The following is a 7,527-nucleotide window of genomic DNA, read 5'->3' on the forward strand; positions in this document are numbered from 1 at the left end:
CTTGGGTGCAGATATGAGCCAACAAATAGAAAAGAAAAGGTGGAAAGAGAATTTTAAGTAATGGTAGATGAAGAATTTGAAGGTTATGAGAAGGGAAATATGGATGTAGGAAGATTTGAAGGGAAAATAGAGCAATTTGATGCAACAAATAGAATGAAAGGAGCAAAATAGAAAAACTCAAGATTTGTGAATTGAAGAAGGAAAAGTATGTGTTTGGGGAAAATGCTGTATTTATAGAAGGGAGCATTTAATGAAGAACTGATCAAATTGAAAAGGCTAAGAATGGTGATAAAGAAAATGTTGGAAAAGATAATAAAATGTAAGACTGGTTTGATTTACAATTAGGAACATGTGGAGTATAGTTTATAATTAAATAGGGAAAGTTTTTAGGAATGGCATTAATGACAGGATATTTACTATTTTACTGTATACTTCCTATATTGAGGTCACTAGTCAAAGCCACAGTTAAGCAAATTAAATTCAAAGATATCAAAATAATGGGAAATTGATACATAAGGTATCTAAGCTGAAGATCAACTCTTATAATCTTGTGATATTCAATGTGTGATGTGATTTGTATTTGTATGTGTATGTATTTTTATGCCTTTTATACAAAACTGTGATAACCAGGCAAATGCTGAACCAATTGCACATTCATGCTTTTAACAATGTTTACTATTAAAGAGGGGTTAGGGAGACTGGATCTTTTACTCACTCCTTGTCAAATTAGGAGAGAGATGTTTGGTCCAGTAATCCCTCAGAGTGGAATTTCATAATCTAGTCACTGGAGATAATACAATGTGACTTATTTAGTCACTAGATAGTGTAAATAATATGACTGGATTATGGAGTAGCACTCTGGATAAGAATAATCAAATGTGAGACTTATTAAGTCTCAAAGGGGAGAATATGTGGAAGATTTTTATTGGTGGGATTTTGCTCAATCAAGTATGATCAAGATGAATCTAGTCATACTTATACATACGTGTTTTATTCCATTAGAATCATATAGCCTTTGTGTGAAAGGAATGTGCCTATGTCTGCAAACAACATCCTGACCACCACTTTTCTTTACCATAGCAAGTCTCAGGAAACATCTGGAAAAACATGCAATGGGTCTCTTCTCTTTACCATAGCGTCTCCCTAGGGAGGGATCAAAATTGCAAGCCTAAGGAAAAGATTGACTATTTGGAAACGCCCTGTAAAGGGTATATAATGACATGCAACCTGGCATTTCGACAGAACTTCTTGCAACAAGCTCTCGACTTTGTTTTGCTTAAAATAAAGTCTTTTCTTCTGAGAGAAAAATCCCTGACTGAGTTTGATCCTTGGGAGAACCGGCAAAATACACCACAGACACATCCCAAACTTTCTGTCCTACTTTTAGAACGCTTTGAGAAATTTTAGATGGATGAAAGATGGAGACGAGATGAGAGAAAGATAGAGGCTGCTGTGTTTATCTTCATACAGATACAGACACGTCTCACAGGAAGCAAATACACTCATGCATTTATGATTCCCAGTTAAAAACAAGACACAAAACTTTAGCTTTTTGTAGTAAATGAGAAATAATCACACATCTACTCAATCATTTCCTATTGTAAATATTACCGTAATAAAACATTACTATAATAAAATATTATTAATATTTTAGAAAGTGTTTCTTTACTATTATATGCAAAATTTCAACAACAACAACAAAAAAAAACATTTAATGGTTTTAGTTAACAATAATAACGCTGCTTGGAATATAGCACATAAAGATCATGTTCCATGAAGATATTTAGTAAACTTCCTACCGTAATTTTTGATTAGTAATATGCATTGCTAAGAAAAATAAAGAGAGAGATGAAAAGGAGAACAGAATGAAAGACACAGAGGTAAAACCTCATTTGATTCCTAATTATAGTCAAACGGGCATAAAGAATGGAAACTCCCGAGCTCACATGTGTTCAGTGGGTCGTTCCTGTTTTGGAAAAGCTTTCAAATTATTCTTGTTTAAGGAAGTGTTTCTATGACAGACCTGGTGTGGGATCTACTTACTCAGAAATTACAGAAATAATTACAGGGAAATGTTCAGCAAAACACTGAATTAAACAGAACATTTGAAGAAAGCAGAAACAATATTTGAGCAATCTTTTATATTTTAGAAATATTTTTTTTTTCTTGTAAAAAAAAGCCAACTAAACCCTTAAAAATATGTCATTGCTTGAAATAAGATAAATGTTTCCTGAAATAAAATAGAAATAATTTGTTTTAGTAAAATAAAAATGTAAATATTAATATATATATCAGCTTGTTGCCAAGGAATACATTTTTTATTTTCATTTAGTTCTACCTGATGAACTAAAATAAACATAACAAAAAAATCCAATATAAAATTAATAAAAACAATTAAAAATTACAAAAACTTACTCAAAATACTAATAAAATCTATAATATTGTATCAGTGATACTAAAATAAAAAAAACTCAAATTAAATACTTTTTTTGAAATAATATATCTTTAAAAAAATATATTTTGTAATTTTTATTTGAGATTTCTCATTATTTTTATACTCATATTAAACTTATTTGTCTTGTTTTTTATTTTGTTAAAGAGATATTTCATAAATTACCAACACAAAAACAATATTCTGCTTGTAAATTCGTCATTATACAAGAAGCACGAAGTATTTCTTAATAAATTATCAGATTTTCAATGTAGAAGTGCGAATGAAAATTGTAATTTCCAGCAGTAAGAGTTTAATATGTGTGTTTAATAATAGCAATAGCATTGCGTTATCAAGCACAAGGTTGTTGGTTCGAATCCCCGGGAACACATGATAAGTAAAAATTGTTAGCCTGAATGTACTGTAAGTCGCTTTGGATAAAAGCGTCTTGGTAAATGCATAAATTTAATTTAATATGTGAATATTTTGTTCATTGTTAAACCGTATAGAGATGTGAAACTGAGCAGGGAAAGTGACATTTGGAACGACTCTCGCTGAACTTTTACGTTTCTTCCGATCTTGTGACGATCTGTCTGTCGTTCGTCGGAATGAAAGTGTCTTGCGATGTGTTTTGCCGCAGCTGCTGTGTTTCTGTAGGAGTTACAGTGTTGGTGATTCAGCGGCTGGAATCGAAAGCGACACAAGAGAAGTGAAAGCACCTGACGGGGATTTCAGAACTGTAACTGGGATTTTTCTGAGGTCACCAAGAGTATGCCGTTACCCACAATCCACTGCGGTAGGCTGCAGTAGTAGTACAGATTCATCTGTGTTTACGTTTTCTTGTAACTGATTAACAGCATAGCCATGGGGTTCGATTCCCGAGGATAAATGTACACCTTGAATCTAATGTTTAGATACAAGCATGTGTCAAATGCATCTTTGCATACAGCAGGGTTATCATCATCATTAACTAAAACTGTTAAGACAAAAATTCATATAACGTCATCATGTTTTATTTATGCTATAGTGGCCAAGTCAACTTTTCTTCAGTAGTAGTTCAAAGTAGTTAAATTACCAAAACTAAAACTGAAATAATAAAAACTATAAATAAGATATTATGACATATAAAATGACAAAAACATACAACAAAATTGCTAAAACTAAAATGAAAATGGTAAATCAATTGTTAAAATATTAATTCAAAATACTAAAATATAGACAGATATATTTTATGAATTAATAAATATGACAAAAGCAACACAATTTGAATTTAAAAAAATGAAAAAAAAAAATACAATTAAAATGGGAACTATAAAAATAAAAACAAATTCAAAATATTATAAAAAAATATTAAGTAATATTAAATATATAATAATATTAAATATAATGTAAAAGATAATTGCAACTTTTTATTTTTATTATTTATTTCTTACCATTTTGAATTTATACTTTTTTTTGTTGTTGATTTTTTTTACTTTATGAATACTAATAATATATACATATATATATATATATATATATATATATATATATATATATATATATATATATATAATTTTTCACAAATTATTTGAAAACAGACTCCATAAAATATTGTTAGGAGTTTCTACCAGCAATTAAATATATATCTTGACCCATATATCAATATAATTTTATTTTTCAATCCCATATAACACCAAATAATCTGTTACTCAACAAGTAATTAAATTGTGAAAACACTCATGCTTTCCTGTAGTTTGAACAGTAGATCATGCGAAGGTCATGGGTTCGAATCCCAACCTGACTTCAAATGCAGTGCAAGTCACTTTGGGTTAAAAAAGCATCTACCAAATTCATAGCGACTTCTGGCCTACAGTTTTTAATTCTTTCTTTTTCCATTTTATTTGCACTGATGATTCGTTTGTGTCCGTCATCAGTGATTCTCGTGCCAATACGGATGATGTTCCCAAATGCTGGTCTGGATCCCTGAGAGGCCTGTGGACACACAGATATCATGCAGCCGAGTAAAAAGGTAACAGATTATAAATTACATTTAAAATCAAATAATGTTTCTGTACCTCGGTTCATATCCAGGAGTTGAATCTGTGTCCTTTTAGCAAGGGCAAAAATCCAAATGCATAGCAACTGTGCAAAATGAAAGCAGTTTCCAGTGATAATCAGAGGAAGGAAGCCGCGAGCGAATCTCATCGACGGAAATGAGCGATTAATGACTTCCGTGAACCTGGACGGGTCGTGATCGTCCCATTATAGCAACCTGAACTCGATCAATAACAAAAGAGTTGCCAAAGCAGAATCAAGTCCAGGATGGTTTAAGATGTGTGTGATATCATTACAGATGCATTCGGCAGATAATGCTCTAATAGTGCATGGGTGTGTTAAACTCTTGCTGCTTTCAGACAGTCTCAAAGACGTTTAAGGGCAGGATGGAGTACGTGACACGTGTGCGATGTAAACGCTGAACTTATGAGTGATTCAGCAGGTTTGTCCTCTGTGTGTCTGGCTCTTCATCAGTGGAAATGAGTATATATATCAGAGTGACACGCGACTCGGCAGGAAAGCGCCGCATGGGGGCCAAAAAACAGCCTGATTTAAATAAGGGCAGCGAGTATGGAGCGTACTTTCCTTTGGTGATCACTCTGATTTATTTTCAACCCCGGAAAGTTTGGCTACAGCTTTGGGAAAGCATAGGCACAAATCAAGCGACCTTCAACATCTGCTGCGACTGGCTCTGGTGTCAATCAAACCGCAGGTGCATATCTGCTGTATTAATGCATGGGTCAATCCACGAAATCGGTGCATTTTAAGCTTTTTTGTCAACACTGTTACCGACACAAGTGTTACTAGATGCTATACTTTAATTAGGACTCATATGCCACTGAATTATATATGCATTAGCTCCATAATATACTGAGGGATGTTTGTATTTTAAACAGAAAATCTTTAAAAACAGGGTCAAAACTAGTTAATGTCATCCCTGTTACCTACATGTCAAAAAGTAACAGGGCTGACAGTAACAAGTTTGACGATTTCAAAAAATGTGCTTCTTTAAAAGCATTTTACTTGTAGGTATTGATTACATTTAACATGAGAAGTAATTGTTTCTATTTACGTTTTAAAAATGGTAACAGGATTGACACTTCATGACGTTCCCCTTTCAGTCAAGCCTCATAAATCATCAAAAATAAAAGATTAGAGAAGTTAGAGAAAAAAAAAAACATGCTTGTGTTTTAAGTGTAGGAATCCTGGTTGAGAGATGATGTCACATCCTGGAAGTGATGTCACTTGAACGTACATTGTTTTACAAGCGTTTTTTGATGAGGGTAACAGGGCTGACATAAACATAACATAATCAGGGGACACCAATGAAATCATTGATATCTTAAAGAAAGAATGCATCCTTATGTCAAAAACAATGCTTAACAATGAAACTACATTTAGAACAATATGCAAATGGGTTTTTCTTTTTTCATTTTGCAAATTAAAAGTCCTGCCTAAAAAGAAAAATCATAGTGAGCGACAGGTCAAAAACTGTACCCTTACCAGCATAAACGCTATTTAAATTATTTTAAATATTTTTTATTTGATTTTTTATGTGATATTGATGAAAGCATGCATAGTATTGCCTATGTTTTTAAATTGCACATTTATTTGTTGTTATATTAAGTCTGTTATAATGATTAGTATTTTTCAGCAAATTTAAATTTTTAGGTGAACTGTTCCTCTAAAATGCATTATTATTTCACATTTATGTGGGCAACATTACACTAAAAAGCATGCATGCGATGCTCATTATTGAGTATGGATATGTGTTCTGGGACTTTAAATCAGCTCTGATCCTCTTCAGCTGTAGTGCAGAGAGGTCAGTTATCATAGCTGTGCTGACCTTTGACCTTCATGTTTTCTGAGATCTCTAGAATTTCATGCCGTGATCAAAACAATAACAGCAGCTGTTGCTTATTATTTCCCCGCTCAGGGAAAGCTGAGTTTACAGTGGCTGACATCCAGAGGTTATTCGCTCGGATGGTTTTCAGAGAACTTTATCACTGCGCTCTTTCTCAGTGCTCTAAATATAGTCATATTACCATCCGCTCCGTCTCTGAGATCGCAAACATCTCCATATTTAACTTGAGGTGGCGAAGGTTATATCGATTAATTTCACAGTGAAGGCAATCGAAAGCTGAGGTGAAATGGAGAGTGAAATCTATTGTCCTCTCAGTGATGAATGTGATTCTGTGTTGCAGTAAATCTGATGGACAATAACACTGATGCATCGTTTCCAGGAAAGACCTCCGTGATATCGACCCCTCCTGTGTCTGCTGTCTCTCTTCTGCTCTTATTAAAGACACAGCGTGCTGAATACAGGCAAGTTTGTTTGTGCAGATGTTTTCTCATCTGTTATGTAATGTTGTTATGGAGAGATTTAAGATTCTAGGTACATTCCATTCATCTTTTCTGCTAAGTACTAATAAAATAAAATAAAATAAAATAAAATAAAATAAAATAAAATAAAATAAAATAAAATAAAATAAAATAAAATTTAAACAATAAATATTTTTTTTACTACAAATAACATTTATAAACGAAATATCTGTCAGTAGAAAAATCTTAAAAATGTTACTTAGAAATGTTACTATATATATATATATATATATATATATATATATATATGTATATGTAGTAACATTTCTAAGTATCATTGTTAGCTTGTGTCTGAATAAAATGCATTAAGTTATTAATAATAAAAATAATAAATACTATTTTTTTTATTAATATTTCATCAAAATGTTTGATTTGAACCAACCATTAAAAAAAAAAAAAAAAAAAAATATTTGGCTGTAAAATTTTTGAGTTGGTCCAAAATATATATATTTTTCAGTGCATGGTATATATCACAGCATCAGTGTTCTGAAGGCTCACTGTTATGCTACAATATGCAAATGAACCTTGTTTATTAACAGAAAAGCAGCAGCAGAATCACTTTCATTTGTACTCATCAGAATCAGGATGGCGCGATTGATTCGCCATCTGCTGGAAAAAAACATCACATGACACGTGTTTTCCTGAAACACACACACAGAGTCTCCCCACGACTCTCG

At 32.3% G+C, this 7,527-nt stretch overlaps 1 long non-coding RNA gene across 1 annotated transcript; it reads left to right on the top strand.

The window, feature by feature from the left end:
* The first annotated feature begins 2,840 nt into the window (after window positions 1–2,840).
* LOC127968571 (uncharacterized) lies at window positions 2,841–6,797 on the top strand. Its single transcript, XR_008156014.1, has 3 exons — window positions 2,841–3,227; window positions 4,348–4,442; window positions 6,673–6,797. It is a non-coding gene; the product is annotated as an uncharacterized LOC127968571 (long non-coding RNA).
* Window positions 6,798–7,527: the final 730 nt, after the last annotated feature.

This window comes from Carassius gibelio, chromosome B11, assembly GCF_023724105.1.
Source record: "Carassius gibelio isolate Cgi1373 ecotype wild population from Czech Republic chromosome B11, carGib1.2-hapl.c, whole genome shotgun sequence".
In the NCBI taxonomy this organism is placed as follows: Eukaryota; Metazoa; Chordata; class Actinopteri; order Cypriniformes; family Cyprinidae; genus Carassius; species Carassius gibelio.